At 37.3% G+C, this 19,553-nt stretch overlaps 2 long non-coding RNA genes across 2 annotated transcripts in view; one reads left to right on the forward strand and one right to left on the reverse strand.

Annotated features, from left to right (window-relative positions):
• The window catches only part of LOC139075143 (uncharacterized), an 83,412-nt gene extending 71,848 nt beyond the window's left edge, over positions 1-11,564 (reverse strand). Inside the window, exon 1 of the long non-coding RNA XR_011525245.1 lies at positions 11,461-11,564. This is a non-coding gene — a long non-coding RNA (uncharacterized lncRNA). The remainder of the gene's footprint in view (positions 1-11,460) is intronic.
• The window catches only part of LOC139075142 (uncharacterized), a 158,140-nt gene continuing 143,377 nt past the window's right edge, over positions 4,791-19,553 (forward strand). Inside the window, exons 1-2 of the long non-coding RNA XR_011525244.1 lie at positions 4,791-5,522; positions 5,813-5,903. This is a non-coding gene — a long non-coding RNA (uncharacterized lncRNA). The remainder of the gene's footprint in view (positions 5,523-5,812; positions 5,904-19,553) is intronic.

The following is a 19,553-nucleotide window of genomic DNA, read 5'->3' on the forward strand; positions in this document are numbered from 1 at the left end:
TAAGTATATTTCTACTGTGAAAGAAGAATAGCACCTAGTTGTGGTATTATACTATAGTTTTGCAAGATGTTACTATCGGGGGATACTAGGTAAGGGTGCAGGTATTTATTTCTTACAATTGCATGTGAATCTATAATGATTTCAAAATAAAAATAGTTTTTAAAAAGGGATATTTATATTGGACTTTAATTTGTCATATACTTATTATCAGGACTAATTTAGATACTGCATGTTTAAGTAATTTTCAATATCCAAAATATTATAGAGATATAAGATACAATTATTATTACATATTTTTCTCTAACAGCCTAAAATTTATGGAGCATTGAGTCTACAATTTAGAGAAAGACCATTATCTCACTCAGGCCGTTCCAAAGTTTTTCTCTCAGATATTTGTCAGGCACATATGCAATGAATGGAGCAGGAATATCTCCTGGTACAGTTTCAGTATTTCCTAAGATAAGACCATAATGATTTGGAAAATTAAATATTTATGCAAAAACATTAAAACCATAAGTATTTTGTAGTGGCAATAACATTTATAAGCAAGATGCAAGTCCTAGAATCTGTGAAAAAAGTATTAAGAAACAAAACATAAAAATTACTGCAAAGCAAAAATACTATGAAATGGTAACATAAAATACAAAATAGAGAGGGAATTTCAGTTTAGGTGGTAGACTTAATATAACCAGAGTTTGAACAAATCACAAAGAGAAAAAGATCAACAGCTAAATGGAAAATATAAAAAAGACATGATTTGTATCAAAATGAGGGTGAGATATTGCTTTTCTTCTACCACATTGTTAAAGTACAATGTTTGATGACACAGTATTCCGAGGGTGTAGACAAACTGTTCACTCCCATTGTTGTAAATGTACATTGGTCTGACAAGTTTGGAGAGCAATTTGGTAATATCTACCAAAATGTACAATCATGATACACTTTGATCTAGCAATTTTAATTCTAGTTTTTTTATCATATAAAATAAACTTATAAATGTTCCTGAAAATATATTAAATTTTCTTCATTGCTGGATTGTAATATTAAAAGACTGAAAAAATATTAAATACTTTGCAATAGGGAATTGGTTATATTCACAGAAAGAAATACTATGCAGTTACTAAAAATTGAGATAAATCTCTACACCGAAATGAAAAAAATTGCTAAATGCATCCTTGAGTGAAGAAAGCATGTTGCCAAATAATGTATGACACATAAAATTGGTATTTGTATTTTACAGATGTGCATGTACCTGTACATATACACAATATAAGAAACTGTTAGATTGCTTAGATATGGGAGGAAGACTTAAGGGTATGGGATGGGATGAAAACATTTTTTGGTATACATTTTTAATATTTGAATTTTTCTTATGTATTTTATTTTTCTAAAATATAATGAAATATTAAAATAGGAAGACTTGTGATATCAGTTTTGACAAAATCTCCACAAAAAGGAGGCCAAATTCTCTCATACAGACAGTCCCCAACCTATGACGGTTAGGCTTACAATTTTTCAACTTTACAGTGGTGTGAAAGTGAAATGCATTCAGTAGAAACTGTAGTTCAAATTTTGAATTTTGTTTTCTTTCCCCAGGTTGGTGATATGTGGTATGATATTCGGTAAACAACTGATACACCTACAACCATTCTCTACACATACACCCATTCTGTTTTTTACTTTCAGTACAGTATTGCGTAAATTACTTGACACATTCAACACTTTATTATAAAATAGGCTTTGTGTTAGATGATTTTGCCTAACTCTAGGCTAATGTAAGTGTTCTGAGCTCAGAACACATGCTCAGAACAGCTAGGAAAAGCTAGGTAAAGTTCAGCTAGGCAAAGCTATGATGTTTGGTAGGTTAGATGTATTAAATGCATTTTTGACAAGATATTTTCTTTCTTTCTTTCTTTTTGTTTTGGAGGAAGATTAGCTCTGAGCTAACTACTGCCAATCTTCCTCTTTTTGCTGAGGAAGACTGGCACTGAGCTAACATCCATGCCCATCTTCCTCTACTTTATATGTGGGACGCCTATCACAGCATGGCTTTTGCCAAGTGGTGCCATGTCTGCATCTGGGATCTGAACTGGTGAACCCCAGGCTGCTGAGAAGCGGAACATGCAAACTTAACCTCTGCACCACTGGGCCAGCCCCCTTGACAAGAAATTTTCAACTCACAATCGGTTTATTGGGACATATCCCCATCCTAAGTTGAGGAAGATCTGTATTCCAAAATAAAGTGCTAGACTACATAAAGAAGACTTGCAGCAGAGATAACTAAGAACTGGTTTTATAATCCATATCTAGAGAGGGGTTTTATGTCAGAAAAAGGATTTCTTGTTTCTTTCTTTCTTTTTTTTGCTGAAGAAAATTTGCCCTGACCTAACATTCACTGCCAATCTTCCTCTTTTTGTATGAGAGCCACTGTCACAGCATGGCCACTGACAGAAGATTGGTGTAGGTCTGAGCTCGGGAACTGAACCCAGCCCGCTGAAGTGGAGCAAACCAAACTTAACCACTAGGACACCAGGGCTGACGCAAGGATTTCTTCAAAGACAATTTTAAATGTGTAGGTGGGGTGGGAGAATCTTTCTTGCAACTTCAAGTCACTTGAGGAGGGTTTCTATGGGACTTCTTAGAGAGCTTGCTCTCTTCAGTTTGGAGAATACAATGAGATCATGTCTGATTCACTTAAGGAACTGAAAGGCCAGATGCTGCATCTGGAGCCACGCGCTCCAATGGCAAAACAAGACATAGCTCTGTTTGCTCTCAGAATTTGATGGACATTTAAATGGTGAGACCTCAGCAAAAAGAATGTGGATGGAGTTGTGTCAAATGCTCAATAGATGAGGGAAGAAATATGAGTGACTCCCTTTTGATGATGAATTACCCACGTCCACTTAGGCAGAAGGAGACAACTGTGAAACAAAGGAGACCATGCATCTGGGGTCTTAGAATTGGAACTTGGGGAACACAGGTTCCAGCAGCAGCCAGAAATGTGACCCCCTGAGGAGTAAAAGTCAGGAGTTTTTATTAGCAAAAAGGAGAGCCCAGGACAATTACCTCAGTTGTTTGTTTAAGATTTATGATTGGGGGTAAATTTATGTTACAGTTCACCGGCTTACTCAAGGACATATTATTGCTACCAGAAAAAGTATACTTTTGTGCAGTACTCAGAAAGTCATTTCTCAGCAGATAACTCCCTTTTGGCAAGTTATCAAGGTCAGCACAGTTTCATATTTCTAACAAGATGGAGGGAGACCAGCGTACAAAGTAGACTCACTGCTGACAACTCGTTTCACATCCAAGATCAAAAGAACTTCTGGTGCATGTTTCCCGGTGTTGAGCTCTTCAAAATTACAGTGAAGGCCCAACACTTGATAGAACATCAGCTCTAAACACTTGATGAGTGTTGATAGATACATACAGTCATGTGACCACCATTCTAATGAACACACAGAAACTTTCAGTCATCCCCAAAGTTCCTTCACTGCCCTTTCCTAATCAATCCGTCCCACACTCTGGCCCTGAGCGACCAAAGATCTGGTTTCTATTTAACCACAGATTGTTTCTGCCTGTTCTAAAACTTCATATAATAGAGGCCAGCTAGACTCTTACCCAAAAGAAATCATAAAATATCTAGCAAGTCATTGTCTCAAAGACTGGAGGGTTGCATGGGGAAGATGAAAGGTACAGGACAAAGATTCTATTAGTCTAGGCTGTGTTAGAGAATGAACAGTAAGCATAAGTTTATCCTTTACACATGGTGACTTCCCAGGAATATTGAGCCAAACTAGTGGGCATAAAATATGTTTTAACATTTTAGTTAAGTAAATGGTTCTTTTGCCTACTTGCTAGTCATAGTAGATTAAAAATATCCATTTTTTGGACTTCACTTTTTCCCGAAGTTTACCTCCCATTGCACTCATATAAAAATAACACATTTGCACCAGGCATAATCTAATTAGCTGATTAATTTCAACAAAGGTTTAGAATACAGTACACTATAAAAAGAGATATAAACAGCAAGATTCTAAATTTGTTGATCTATTCGAGATGTGAGTCCTTTGTCAGATAAAAGCTTTGCAAGTATTTTCTCCAAGTCTGTAGCTTGTCTTTTCATCTCTTAATTGGGTCTTTCACAGAAAAAAAGTTTTTAAATTTGATGAAGTCCAATTTTTGACTTTTTTTTATTTTATGGATGATTTCTTTGATGTCTTGTCTAGGAACTGTTCACCAAGCCCTAGATCCAGAAGATGTTCTCCTATGTTATCTTCTAGAAGTTTTATAGTTTTATGTTACATATTTGAATCTATGATGGTTTTTTGGGGCACATTTCTTTTTTCCTTTTTGGTCTATGGATATCTACTTGCTCCAGCGCCTTTAGATTAGAAGACTACTATTTTTTCATTAAATTGCTTTTGGATCTCTGTCAAAAATCAGCTGGCCATACTGAGTTGGCACTATTTTTGGGTTGTCCCTTCTGTTTCACTGATTTATGTGGCCATCCCTCTGCAATACCATGGTCTTGATTATTGAAGCTACATAATAAGTCTTTATTGAAGCTGCATGATAAACCTTGAGATCAGGTGGAATCATCTTTCTAATTTATCCTTTTTTTTTTTTTAAGATTTTATTTTTTCCTTTTTCTCCCCAAAGCCCCCCGGTACATAGTTGTATATTCTTCGTTGTGGGTCCTTCTAGTTGTGGCATATGGGACACTGCCTCAGTGTGGTTTGATGAGAAGTGCCGTGTCCACGCCCAGGATTCCAACCAACTGAAACACTGGGCTGCCTGCAGCGGAGCGCGTGGAATTAACCACTCCGCCACAGGGTCAGCCCCTAATTTATCCTTGTTTTTAAAATTATTTTGATATTCTAGTTCCCTTACATTTCACTATGAATTTTAGTATGGTCTTTATATCTACAAAAAAATCTTGATGGAATTTCTGATAGGAATTACATTACAACTGTATATAAACTTGAGGAGAATTGATTTTTTTACTATGTTGAGTTTCAATCCATTTAAATAGTATGTCTCTCAATTTATTTAGATACTATTTCATTAGTATTTTATAATTTTCAATATGCGAGTCCTGTGACTGTTTTGTTAAACTTACACAAAAGTATTTCATGTTTTTTGAGTTACTGTAAATGATGTTCTGTCTTTTGTTTGCTTGTTTTCTAAGTCCTGGATGCCGCGTTCTTCTTCGGCTGCCTCAGGCTGGGAAGGGAGGAGGGATGTCAGGAGGGCTAGGAGGGCTCGGTACCGCCCCGGCCCACACAGCTGCGCCATAACTGGCTCCACCTGACCTGGAGCTGCCGGTCAGCCGCTAGGATCTCAGGATCAGGTGCGAGAAGACCCTTGCTGTGCATGCGCACTGGAGCGCCTGGCGGTGAGGAGCTGGCGCTCGCACCAGGTCGGCGAGGTGGTGGCCGGGTCTTCAAGCCGGTTTCAGGGAAGTCTCCGGGGAGCCCTTTCTGGGACCTTCGGTGTGCCCACACTCTATAAACCCGTGGGTAAGTCAGTTGGCTCTTAACTCATCTCTTTGCCCCTAGCGACAATGCTATTGTGTTTTTTTATTTCAGTTCCCAAGTACTCATTTCCGGGATCTAGAAGTTCAATAGGTTTTCATGTGTTGATCTTGTATACTGTGGCTTTGCTGAATTAACTTATTAGTGCTAGGAATTTGTTTATAGATTCTTTGGAATTTTCTATGTAGACATATCTGCAAATACAGAGGGGTTTATTTCATCTTCTCTAATTCTTATGCTTTTATTTCCTTTTCTTGCTTTGTTCTGCTGTTTAGAACTTCGAGAACTATCTTGAAGAGCAGTGATGACTGTGGGCACCCTTGCCTTTTTCCTGATCTTTGGTGGGAAAATTTCAGCCTTTCATGAGTAAGTGTGATATTTGCCGAAAGTTTTTGCTAGATGTTTTTTATCGACTTGTGAAAGTCCCTCTATATCCCTATTGTTCTGAAAGTTTTTGTCATGAATGGGTATCAGTTTTTTTCCGAATGCTCTGTCTGCATCAATTGATGTTTTCATGTAATTTTTCTTCATTAGCCTGTTGATATAATGGATTTCATTGATTTTCCAATTTTGAACTAGCTTTGTATACTTGAAATAAACTCCACTTGGTCATGATGTATAATTTTTAATATATTACTGAATTATATTTACTAATATTTTTTTAAGAATTTTTACACCTAGGTTCATGAGGTCTGTATTTTTTACATCTAAGTTCATGAGGTCTGTACTTTTCTCTTTATGTGTTATCTTTCTTTGGTTTTGATAATACTGCTTTCATAAAATGAGTAGGAAAGTGTTACCTCTTTTATTTTTGGGAAAGATTGTCTACAATTGCTGTCAATTCTTCTTTAAACGTTTGGTAGAATTTGTGAGTGAAACCATGTGGGCTTGGAGATTTCTGTTTTGAGAGTTCTTTTTTTTTGTTAAAGGTATGCTTTTTTGTGTGAGGAAGATTGGCCCTGAACTAACATCTGTTGCCAATCTTCATTTTCCTTTTTTTTATCCCCTCCCCAAAGCCGCAGTACATAGTTGTATATCCTAGTGCTAAGTCCTTCTAGTTCTTCTGCATGGGATGCTTCCTCAGCGTGGCTTGATGAGCGGTGTGTAGGTCTGTGCCCAGGATCTGAACTGGTGAACCCTGAGCTGCTGAAGCAGAGCACACGAATCCAACCACTATGCCAGCAGGCCGGCCCCATGAGAGTTTTAAAATTAAAATTTCAATTTCCTGAATAGTCACTGCAATTCAAATTATCTGTTTCAGCTTGGGTGCATTGTGGTAGTTTGTACTGTTCCAGGAATTGGTCCATTACATCTAAGTTGTCAAATGTGAGTAGTAGTTCGCAGTATTACCTTATTATGCTTTTGTTATGTGTAGGGTCTGTAGTGGTATCCTCTGTTTCATGGATTTTCTTTATTCCCTTTTCCTTTTCAATTCCATTGCTTTCTGCTCTTATTGTTATTATTTCCTTCCTTCTGCTTGCTTTGTGTTTTTTTTTTTTTACCATTTTGTAAGTGTATAGTTCAGTTGTACATGTCAGAATTTCTTTCTTTTTTGTTGAGGAAGATTGGCCCTGAGCGACCATCTGTGCCAGTCTTCCTCTATTTTTTATGTGGGATGCCACCAGAGCATGGCTTGATAAGCGGTGTGTAGGTCTGGGCCTGGGATCCAGACCCACAAACCCTGGGCCACTGAAGTGGAGTGCATGAACTTAACCACTACACCACTGGGCCAGCTACTTGCTTTGTATTTTTAATTTGCTTTTCTTTTTCTTGTTTATTGAGTGGTTTAGATTTTTGAAATTTTCCTCTTTCCTGATGTAAGCATTTCATGCTATACATTTCCCTCTCAGAATTACTTTATCTGCTTCCAACAAATATTGATATGTTATATTTTCATTTTCATTCAGTTCTGTGTTTGTTTTTTTCTTTATACTTCATCTTTAATCCTTCGATTATTTAGGTGTGTGTTGTTTAGTTTCCAACCCATTGGAGATTTTACTGATTTTGGATTCTAGTTTGGTTCCATTGTGGTCAGAGAACACACTCTATATGATTTTAATTATTTAAAATTTGTTGAGGTTTGTTTTATGGCCCACTATGTGGTCCATCTTGGTATTTGTTTCTTGGATCCTTGCAAACAATATGTATCCTTGTGCTGTTAGTTTGAGTGTTCTTTATATATGATTAGATCCTGTTGGTAGTGGTATTGTTGAGTTATTCTATATCCTTGCTGGTTTTCTCTCTAGTTGTTCCAATTCTTGGGAAAAGGGTTTTGACATCTCCAAATATAACTGGAATTGTTTATTTCTCTTTTTAGTCCTGTCAGTTTTTGCTTCATATATTTTTTAGTACTGTGGTTTGGTGCATACACATTTAGGATTGTTATGTGTGGATTAGCCCTTTTACCATTATGTAATGTCCCTCTCTGTCCCAATAATTTTATTTGTATGGAAATCTACTTTATCTGATAAAAAATATCCGCATTCCTGTTTTATTTGGTGAACATTTTCATGATATAGCTTTTTTCTATCCTTTTATTTTCAGCTGATCTCTATCATTTTATTTGAAGAGAATTTCTTGTAGACATTATAGCAGTGGACTATTTTTTAAATCAATTTTCCTAATCTCTGTCTTTTAATTTATGTTTTTATATAATTTATTTTAATGTAATTTTTGATAGGGCTTAAATCTGCCCTTATTTTAATTTTCTGTTTGTTCTCTCTGTTATTTGTTTTTCTTTTTTTATGTTTTTTTATATCCCTGTGGTATAGTAGAATGTTTAGAATTCTGATTTGATTTTTTCATTTTGACCTATAATATTTTATGTGTATATCATTATATATTTTATATATATATATATCTTCCTGGTTGCTCTTGGTATTACATTATATGTACAAAACATATCACAGTCTACTAGGACCAACATTTTAAAAGTTTCAGTGAAGTGTACAGACCTTACCTTCCTTATGTCCTTTTATTCTCCTCCATCTGTAATCTAATTGTCTTAAATCTTTTCTTTACATGCATTAAAATATATATTAAAGAGTATTGTAACTTTTGCTTCAATCCTCAAATGTAATTTAGAAAACTCAAAAGGGAGAGGCAAAGGGAGAGGCATATCTATTTCCCATACTTTGCTTTTTTCCTTATTCTTTCTTCCTTTCTATTGTTCTAAGATTCCTACTTTATTGTTTCCTTTCTGTTTAGAGAATTTCTTTTAGGCATTCTTTTAGGATAGGTCTACAGGTGAAGATTTCTCTTAGGTTTCTTTCACCTGAAAATATCTTGATTTACTGCTTTCTTTATTCTTTTGTTTGTTTCTTTGTTTGTTTGTAGCCTTTCACCAACCTCTCCTTGTTTTTCTCACCGCCCCCCCCCCCCCCCCCGCAACCCAGCTCCCGAGAGTCGCCATTGTAGTCTCTGTTTTGGCTTTTTAAGATTCCACATGTAAGTGATATCATTACAGTATTTGTCTTTCTCTGTCTGATTTATTGCACTTATTTCACTCATTTAACGTAATGCCCTCAAGGTCTGTACATGTTTGTGCAAATGACAGGATTTCTTTCCTTTTCATGGCTGAATAATATTCCATTGTATGTCTATATTTACTTTTTAGATGTTTGACTATGATGTGTAATTGCTTATATTTATTTTGAGTTATTCTGTTCAGTGTACTCTTAACTGTTGAATCTGTAGACTTACATCTTTTGCCAAATTTGGGAAATTTTCAGCCATTATTTCTTCAAATACTTCTTCAGGCCCAGTATTTTTCTCCTACCCTTCTGGGACTGCAATAACATGAATGTTAGATCTTTTGTTATATTCCTGCATGTTCCTGAGTCTCTGTTCATTTTGCTGTTGTTGTTGTTCAGTCTGTTTCTCATTGTTCAGATGTTCAGATCAGGTAATTTTCCTTGTTTCATCTCAAATTCACTGATTTTTTCATCGGTCTTCTCCATTCTGCTGATGAGCCCATTCACTGAGTTTTAAAAATTTTTGTCATTGTAATTTTGAGTCTAAAGTTTCCCCTTGAATCTTCTATTTCCTGCTAAGACTTTCTATTTTTTTATTTGTTTCAGGAATATTTGTAATTGCTTGTTAAAACATTTTCATGATGACTGCTTTTAAATCCTTATCAGACAATTCTGTTGGGGTCATCTTATTATTGCCATCTGTTGGTTGGCTTTTCTCATTGAAATTGAGATCTCCCTCTTTCTTGGCATGATGAGTGATTTTTCTATCAAAACCTGTACATTTGTGGCATTGTCTATGAGACTACGTATTATTTAAATTTTGTGTTTTAGCAGGCCTCCTCTGACATCACTCTAAATTGTAGGAAATGAGGACAATTTCTCGTTACTGCTGGATGTGGTTAGAATCTAGGTTTTCCACTGTCTTCCTTTGACCTCCAGGGTTAGGCAGAGAGGGACTCCTCCTTGTGGCTTGTCAGGTGGTTGGACGAGTTGCTGTGCTAGTTTGCTCTTTCAGCCTCTCTACTAGATCTCTGTTGATATTACTCTGTCTGAGAGGAGGCGGTTACCTTATTATTGCTGAGCAGTCATGGAAATCTTGATTTTCCCTTGGCCTCCTCTAAAACTACTCCTTTGGACAGCAGAAGGAGACCTCCTCACTGACATATGGGGATAAAAGTATAGGCTCCCCATGTGTTCTCCACTGACATCATACTAGGGGTTCATTACTGATCATTTAGGATGAAAGTTCCAGCTCCATACTCTCATAGCACCCTGACGGAAATTAGGAGTGAGTCATTACAGTCTGATTAATGTGTATGTTTAGGCTCTCCACCTAGACTTCTTGAGGGACTGGTGGTGGGGCCACAGGTTTTTCTTTGATGCTTGCCTAAAATAGAATGGTTGTTTTAGAAGTCTTCTGTCTTGGTAGCCTGCCCTTTTTCTGCTCCTTTGACTAGAGAGAAAAGCTTTTCTTAGGTTTTTTTTTTCTTTTTTTGGTCTACACACATTGACATTTCTGGGTTGGTGCCTTCATCAATACCCAACTACTCAGTCTGATATATATGATACAAAGAAAATCCAGAGAAATCACCACTGTCCTTGGCTCCTAAGGACCTAGTTTACCCATTTCTCTCCACCTTTGTCTTGTGACTCTTAGAGAAAAACAAACAAACAAAAAACAAAAGCAATTCAATTAGGTAATGGCTAAAGGACATGATGAGACGTTTTACTGAAGAGGATATACAGATGGCAAATAAGCATATGAAAGGATGTTCAATATCACTAGCCATTAGGGAAATGCAAATTAAGACCATGAAGAGATATCATTACACATCTATTACATCAACTAAAATAAAACATAATGACAATACCAAATGCTGGCAAGGATGCAGAGAAACTGGATCTCTAATGTATTGCTGGTCAGAATGTAAAGTGGTACAGTCACTGAAAAATAATTTGGCAATTTCTTTTGAAAAAAAACAAAACAACTAAACATACACTTACCATATTACCCAGCAATCACACTCCTGGACATTTATTCCTGAGGAATTGAAGCACACAAAAACCTGTCCATGAATGCTCATAGCAGTTCTATTTGTAACAGCCAAAGCCTGGAAGCAATCAAAACATCCCTAAATAGGTGAGTGAGTAAACAACCACTGCTACAGCTACACTCTGAAACACTCCTCGGCAATAGAAGGGAATGAACTATCAATACACACGGCAACTTGGACAGATCTCAAGGATATTATTCTGAGTGAAGAAGCTTATTTCAAGAGGTCACATACTGTTTGATTCCATTTATGTAACATTCTATAAATGACAGTTATAGAGATAGAGAGGGTACTAGTAGTAGTCAGAATTTAAGAAGGGTCTGTTTAGTTTCCTAGGGCTGCTGTAGCAACATGCCACAAACTGGGTAGCTTAGAACAACATAAATTTATTCTCACAGTTCTGGAGGCCAGAAGTCTGAAATCAAGGTGTCGGGAGGGTTCCCTCTCGAGGCTCTGAGAAAGGAATTGTTCTGTGCCTCTCCTAGCTTCTGTTGACTGCCAATAGCCCTTGGCATTCTTTGGCTTGTTGCATAACTCCAATCGCTGCCTCAGTCTTCACATGACCTTCTCTGTGTTTTTGTGTGTCATCTCCTCTTCCAAGGACAACAATCATTGGATTTAGGTTCCACCATAAATATAGGATGATTTTTATCTCAAGATCATTAAGTAATTCTTTCTGAAAAGACTTTATATCCAAATGAGGTCCCATTCTGAGGTTCTGGGTGGAAATACATTTTTGAGGGATCCTATTCAATGCACTACAGATAGTGAGGGGAAGAGGTGAACGTGACTATAAAGGGGTAGCATGAGGGAGTCATTTGGGCTAATAGAATGGAGCTGCATTTTGATTGTATTGAGGGTTGCATGAGTCTACACATATGTAAATGGCATAAAACTTTTAAACATTTATTGTACCAATATCAATTTCTGGTTTTGGTATTCTGTTGTAATCATGGAGGACGTAACTATTGGGGAAAAGGGTAAAGGGTGCGTGGGACCTGTGTGTACTATCTTTGTAACTTCTTGTGAATCTATTATTATTTCAAAATAAAAGTTAAAAATAGGGTCTAGTAATTTTCTTACAGGTGATGACAACTTTTTCCCTAATTATTTGTCAATATTTCTTGCTTTACTTTGTGTTTAATATAAGACAGAGATGATCTCTGCCTCTTCAGGTAAGAGAAAAAAACATTGATAATTGCTAAAGAGAGTCATGTGTTCAATATTATAGTAGATTGCTTATGTTGTCACAAGGTTTATATGTCTGCTCAGAATGCTGTAAGAACGAGTTACAATAATTGTCCTACTGGCTACTCCTGAATTGAATATCAGGCCCAGAATGTTATTTTCTATATAGTGAAGCTAAATTAAAACCCAAATTAACTTTAAAGTGTCATATTGTATCTTATGTAGTCAAAACTGCTTTCTACCCTCGAACTGATTTATGTATATTTAATAGGTTCAGTTGAAAAGAGGATGATAGAACAAGTAAAGATTTTTAAAAGCACAGAAGCTTTTCCCTAAAGGTAAAAGAGAACATGTGCAATGTCTGTATTTGCATAAACCTTTTACAAAATAGATGAAATAGAATATTGTCCAGGGAAAATCGTTAGCACTGGAAATTTACCAAAAAAAAAAAAAAGAGAGAGCAAGAGAAAGAAAACCCTTAGTGGTAAATGTGTCATTTAAAGTGATTTAAATATGCTATTACCAAAAGAATTATTTGAGAATCATTTTTCTTACTAAAAATTTTTGAATTTCTAAAACGTACCAAAGGATTTCTCTGCAGTGTGAAGCCACATGATAGTTATATTTAGGTAACTGACTGGCAGGTGTCTGTTCTGTTAGAAGTGAGATTCCTCCTCCTCTGTCCACTTCAAATTTAACATGTTAAAATATGTTACCAAGGAGAATTCAGACCTGATTAGGATTGACACTTCTTTTTAGAGAAAACCTCCATAGATAGAATTGAAATGTCATAAGGGAAATAAAACTATAACAGAACAGAACTGCAAAGAAAGGAAAAAAGAATCACAACTCAGGTTATGGATTGTTTGTAAGAATGATCATGCTATTTTCTAATTAGACTTGATTTTTAAATTTTATATTTATGGACAGAAATGAGCCATGAATTCTTATTTTGAACTGTCATTCTTAATCTCAGTAATAGCAGGTTTACAATGAATTTTTAAATGATACTTTTTCCCATTTAGTATCATAGCATAAATAGTAACATCAAGAATAATACCCTACACTTATCTAGTGTCTTCAATGTCTAAACATCAAAAGATATTTTACAGATTAAGTGCCTCACCTTTGTGGTAGAATTCACTAGAAATTTAAAAGCAGTTACAGTACATTACAAACTGATCTCATATGTGAATTGAAGTGTAGAATTTATTTTTCAAAATGACATCAAGTTAAATGGCCAAGATAAAATAATTAAATAAGGGAAAATGTTAAATGTGTTTTATGAATAAATATTGAACCAAATATGAAAACCATTGCAAATAGATAAACCATTTCAAATTTTCTGTATGTGGTTCAGGATTCAAATATGTTTCAGGGCCCTTATTATGCAAACTTATTGTCCGTCTAGCTCAGGCTGCTGTAACAAAATATCATAGATTAATCTGTGGCTTAGGGACCGGCTCCGTGCCTGAGTGGTTAAGTTCACGTGATCCGCTGGGGCGGCCCGGGGTTCAGATCCTGGGCATGGACATGGCACCGTTCGTCAGGCCACGTTGAGGCAGCGTCCCACATCCCACAACTAGAAGGACCTGCAACTAAGATATACAGCTGTGTGCAGGGGGGTTTTGGGGAGATAAAGCAGAAAAAAAAAAAAGATTGGCAACAGTTGTTAGCCCAGGTGCCAATCCTTAAAAAAAAAAAAATCTGTGGCTTAAACAACAAACATTTGTTCTCCTCAGACCTCTTCCCACATGTCCCTATTCTGCTCTTCTCACCTTTTATTTTTACTATAATTATGAGATGGCAGAATAAAGTAAAACATCCCTAGGAACGAGTCTTAATTTATGTAAAAATGGGTAGAAGTATATTTTCAAGTTTTATGTATTTCTTTTTTTTTTTTTAGCAAGATTAGCCCTGAGCTAACGTCTACTGCCAATCCTCCTCTTTTTGCTGAGGAAGACTGGCCGTGAGCTAACATCTGTGCCCATCTTCCCCTACTTTTTTATATGTGGGTTGCCTGCTACAGCATGGCTTGCCAAGTGGTGCCATGTCTGCACCCAGGATCCAAATGGGCAAACCCTGGGCCACGAACTTAACTGCTGTGCCACCGGGCTGGCCCCTCAAGTTCTATGTTTAAATTGAGTTTACATTTTGAAATTTAATCCATGACTTGTGTTAACATGACTTGCCCCACAGCAGTTCTGACCCTTCGCAGTGGCAGAGGCAGAAAGAATTGATCTTTTCTGTTAAATGTTAAAGTTTAAGATTTATTTTCCTTAAAAAGTGGCAACATTTTATCTCCAGTAATTGAAATACTTTTGCCTTATAATTAATATAAATCTTAACAACAGAACTCTGCCCTAGAAGGCTAGATTGGCTTATTGTTTTGTGGAGACTTGCTCTGACCCTTGTTGTATTGGACTAAATCTGGATTTCTTAAGGGAATATGTATTAATAAGAATCAGAAGGCATTTAAGAGGAACCAAAAACCTAACTACACCTTTGTTTGAATAATAAAATATAATAAACAACCCAAATTCTAATTTTTGTGACTCAAAATCTATTGATTGCTCCTTATTGATTGTGGAAATCCCTGCAACCTACTGTCAGCATAACTGATGGAAATAATATTTCACAATCCCCAAGTGCCAGGAGGTGGGTGGAGGAAAGATCTGAATCGCCTTGGGGGCTCATTTCCTTTCTCATTTTGAGAGTTTAGTGGGGAACTTACTCAATAGATCTGAGTCAGCTCAAGAGAAGAATAGGCTGCTACAGCAGCTATGTTCTAGAGGCTGACCCTTTCTAACCAGGCCACTTTCTTAACAAGGAAACTTCCATTGTCACAATTCACATAGCTTTCCCGCCTCCATCTTGTTCCTATAAATATATAAAACAATTTGGGGACAGGCTTCTTCTCCATCTGGACATTGGCCATGATGTGTGTGGATTATTTTTGTCCAGATAAGCTATAAGAATATTAGATTTCCTGGCTCTACACTATACACTTCTCTACTGCCTGTTTTAACCTAATAAAACTTTCATATCTGCATTACACACATGCACTTCCCCTACACAAACACACATAAACACACACTGCCACAACCACCACCACCAGATACTAATTGGTGTCAGAATAGGAAAATGCTATAAGTGTAATTTCAACATATGTGGATAAAATTATATGTTGTTTTTATCTAACTTTATTTAAGAAAGTGAAAGCAATTGATATGTAACTCATCTCTATCTTGAAATGTCCAGGCCATGTAGAAATCATAAGGTCAAATCTTGTAAACATACTAATCAGGCCTTCAGGCAGTATTAGTGGAAATATTACTTTATCCTTGGAAATTTTTTAGTGGAGTATTTCTAGGTTGTTCAGGGTAAATAAATTTGGAATTAATGAATTTATGGCCTGCTGGAAAATGTCAGTCTATTCTGTAATTGTTTAAGTACAAAGTAAAAATTTTTCATGATTGAAATAGCTCTCTTTGTGAGATTGATGTCCTGCACGCCTTTTTTAGAGCTCTCAAATATTAAATCTGGGCCAGAGCTTATGTTTATGCTCCAAAGAAAGATCTTGGCAGTCTCAGATTTCTGCATGCTTTGCCTGTGCCTCGTAATTTGCTGTTTTCTTTTAAGTTTCAGTCAGGTTTGACATTAGAAAAGATATCTGATTCTTATGAATATGGTTTGACAGTCTGACCCTTTGCATTACTTCAGTTATGTTTTGAAAGAGTCTTTCTTTCAAAGAAGAATTGTTCTTTGTTCAGAGATGATTAATGTTGGTATTCTAGCCACTAAGACAGCCTAAGAGGAAGCCCTCCTAGGGGAAGATTGATACAGAGGGGTGACAATTGCTCACTAGTGTGATTTTAGGTGTCTTGAAAATCCTCCAGCTTGCTGAAAAAAATATCTCGAATCCTTGTTGAGTACATGGTATGAACCAAGTCTTTTCCCCATATTACATCACTCATTCATAATAACAAACACATGAGTTATGTATTAATATCCTCTTTTGACAGTTAAGAGAACTGAGGCTTAGAGAGGCAAGCAAACACTTATTTGGAAGTACTAGTTGTTATTAATTAATAGGAGACCTTCCATTCTGTGATGTTTAATTTCATGTGTCAGGGGGCCCAGATATTTGGTTAAACGTTATTTCTGGGTGAGTCTGTGAGGGTTTTTGTGGGTGAGATTATCGTTTGAGTCAGTGGACTGAGGAAAGCAGATTGCTCCCCGCAGTGTGGGTGGCATTATCCAGTCTGCTGAGTGCCTCAGGAGAACAAAAAGGTGCAGAAAGGGAGAATGTGCTGTCTCTGCTTGGCTTTTTGAGCTGGGACATTTTCTCCTGTCTTCGGACCGAGACTTACACTGTTGGTACTTCTGATTCTCAGGCCTTCAAACTCAGACTGAAACTACACCGCTGGACTTCCTGGGTCTCCAGCTTGCGGGCCGCAGATTGTGGGACTTAACCTCCATAATTGCATAAACCAATTTCTTATAATAAATATTTTGGTCTGTTTTTAGATAGATAGAGAGGCGGATATAGATCTATATCTATATATCCTATTGGTCTTGTTTTTCTGGAGATTTTGCTGATGAGTGGTACTAGAGGAACCGAATTTTAAGGATGAGTTTTATTAATTGGTTCTGAGGTTTCTGGAATTGGCTTTTTAACCTGATTAGATTTAAAGTTGCTAATGGCTTTATTTCTCATAGTAAAGACAGTGTTGATAGTCCATAGCATGAACTAATAGTAGAGATTTGAATAGTAGGGATATGAATTTCCAGCTCAAGTACTGCATAAATGACCTAAAAGCTTCTATGTATTCCTGAAGGAGACCCCTGCCTCCTATAGCCTCAGGGCTGAGATTGCTGAAAATCAAATTCAGAATCTCATCCTGCTCTGGCTGAATTACAACATAAGTTGAATTCAGTCTCATAGGATGCTTGCTGTGATAGTGAGGGCATTGACTAGGAAAGAATTGGATCTTGTAAGCAGAGGTGAGACATGTAGGAAGACCTTGATGAAGCTGAAGACATTGAGTCTCTAAATTTTGATGAGTTTTCTTTGCCAGTGGAAGAGGCCTCCCTACCCCCAGTGGAAGCAGCCTCCGCATCCTTAGCAAAAATGGCTTCCCCACCACCAGTGGTAACAGCCCCTTCATCCCTGTCCTCTGAAACTTGTGGGAATTAAACCTGTGTAGTCTGAGGAAACTAATCTCATCTACAAAGACAAGTGCCAAGCAAGACAATTCTGATTATCCTCAGGACGTATCCTCACCACCCTTCTTTGCTTCTAGACCTATAATTGGACTTAAGTCCTAGCAGGCCTCTAATGGTGAGGTATAAAGTGTGACCCATGAGAAGGTACGCTACACTCCAAAAGAACTATTTCTAATTTATATAGACAGAAATCTAGGCAGCATGTGTGGGAATGGATACTAAGGGTGTGGGATCATGGTGGAAGAATATAAAGTTGGATCTGGCTGAATTTATTGATATGGGCTCACGAAGCAGAGAGTGTGCATTTAATATTGCAACTTGGGGAGCTAGAAAGGGCTCTGTCAGTTTGGTTTGTTGGTTGAAACATGGGCCAGTAGGTGGTCTACAGTGAGTAAATTGGAAATGCGAGATCTGTCTTGCTTTAATGTAAAGGAAGAGGTTAAAATGTTTAAGGGTGTTGGATGTTAGAATAGATTTGTCATTTAAGGCCTACTCACCCCTTCTAAGAGAGTCCAGAAAACATACCTTTCACTAATACTGTGAGAATTAAATTTGTGAGGGAAGGCCTGTCATTCTTGAGGAGCTCTATGATTGCTCTTTGTTGGCCAGATCTCACAATGGGAACTGCAGCCCCTGAACTGGGAAACCTAAATGCAATGGGAGTATTTGGATCCCCAGGTGCCAGGGGCCAAACGAGGGTGCTCAATTGCCAAGGGCAAGGAAGATGTGGTTAGCCTAATGGACAGCAGAGTCAAAGCTGCAATTAGAGTAGTGTGACTCATGGAGACTTAATGGTATTGGCTAATTGATCACTGTGTTCCCAGAAGTGAAATAGATAGATCTGCCTAGTTCTTACTTCATCTGTATAAGCAGAAAAATTCTAGGTCAAGTGAACAGAAGTCTAACCTGAATCATAAAAACAGAGAGTCATGACCCCTCAATTAATTCCCAGACTTGAGCCACGTTACATTGAATGAAGGGAAGGCTGGGTCCCCCTTGAGGATGGACCGTGGTAAACTACCAAAAATTTATACTGTTAATCCTTCTCCCAGCCTTCTCCAAAGGGACCGATGGCCTTTTTCCAGGATAACTGTGCATTAGGGAAAATAAAATAATCAGAACCTTTGGAGACTACTGGACCCTAGCTCTGAGCTGACACTGATTCCAGAAGACTCAAAATGTCACTGTGGCATACCAGTCGGAAGAGGGGCTTGTGGAGATCAAGTGATCCATGGAGTTTTAGCTCAGGTTCATCTCACAGTGGACCCAGTGGATCCCGAACTCCTTCTGTTGTTATTTCTCTGGTTCTGGAATGCATACTTGGAATAACTATACTCAACAGCTGGCAGGATCCCCACAGTTGGTTCTCTGACCTGTGGGGTGAGGACTCTTATGGTGGGAATGACCAGGCAGAAGCCACTATAACTGATTCTATGTAGGAAAATGGAAAATCAAAAGCAATACTACACTTCTGGAGGCATTGTAGAGATTAGTGCTACCATCAAGTACTTGAAGGATGCATGGGTGGTGATTCCCACCACATCTCCATTCAGTTCTTCTCTTTGGCCTGTTCAGAAGACAGACAGATCTTGGAGATTGACAGTAGATTATGATAAGCTTTACCTGGTGGTGACTCCAATTGCAGCTGCTGTACCAAATATGGTTTCACTGAGAAAATTAATACATATCCTGGTACCTGATATGCAGCTGTTGATCTGGAAAATGCCTTTTTATCCGTTCCTGTCAATGAAGTCCACCAGAAGCAGTTTTCTTTCAAATAACAAGTTCAGCAATTCACTTTCACCATCCTACCTCAGAGGTATATCAACTCTCCAGCCCTATGTCATAATTCAGTTTGCAGGGACCTTGATCACCTTTCCCTTCTGCAAGATATCACACTGGTCCATAACACTGATGACATATACTGATTGGACCAAGTGAGAAAGAAGTAGCAACTACTCTAGACTTACTGGTAAGATATTTGCATGCCAGAGGGTGAGAAGTAAATCTGACACAAATTCTGGTACCTTCTATCTCAGTGTAATTTTAGAGATCCAGTGGTGTGAGGCATA

This window comes from Equus przewalskii, chromosome 13 (assembly GCF_037783145.1).
Source record: "Equus przewalskii isolate Varuska chromosome 13, EquPr2, whole genome shotgun sequence".
Lineage (NCBI taxonomy): Eukaryota > Metazoa > Chordata > Mammalia > Perissodactyla > Equidae > Equus > Equus przewalskii.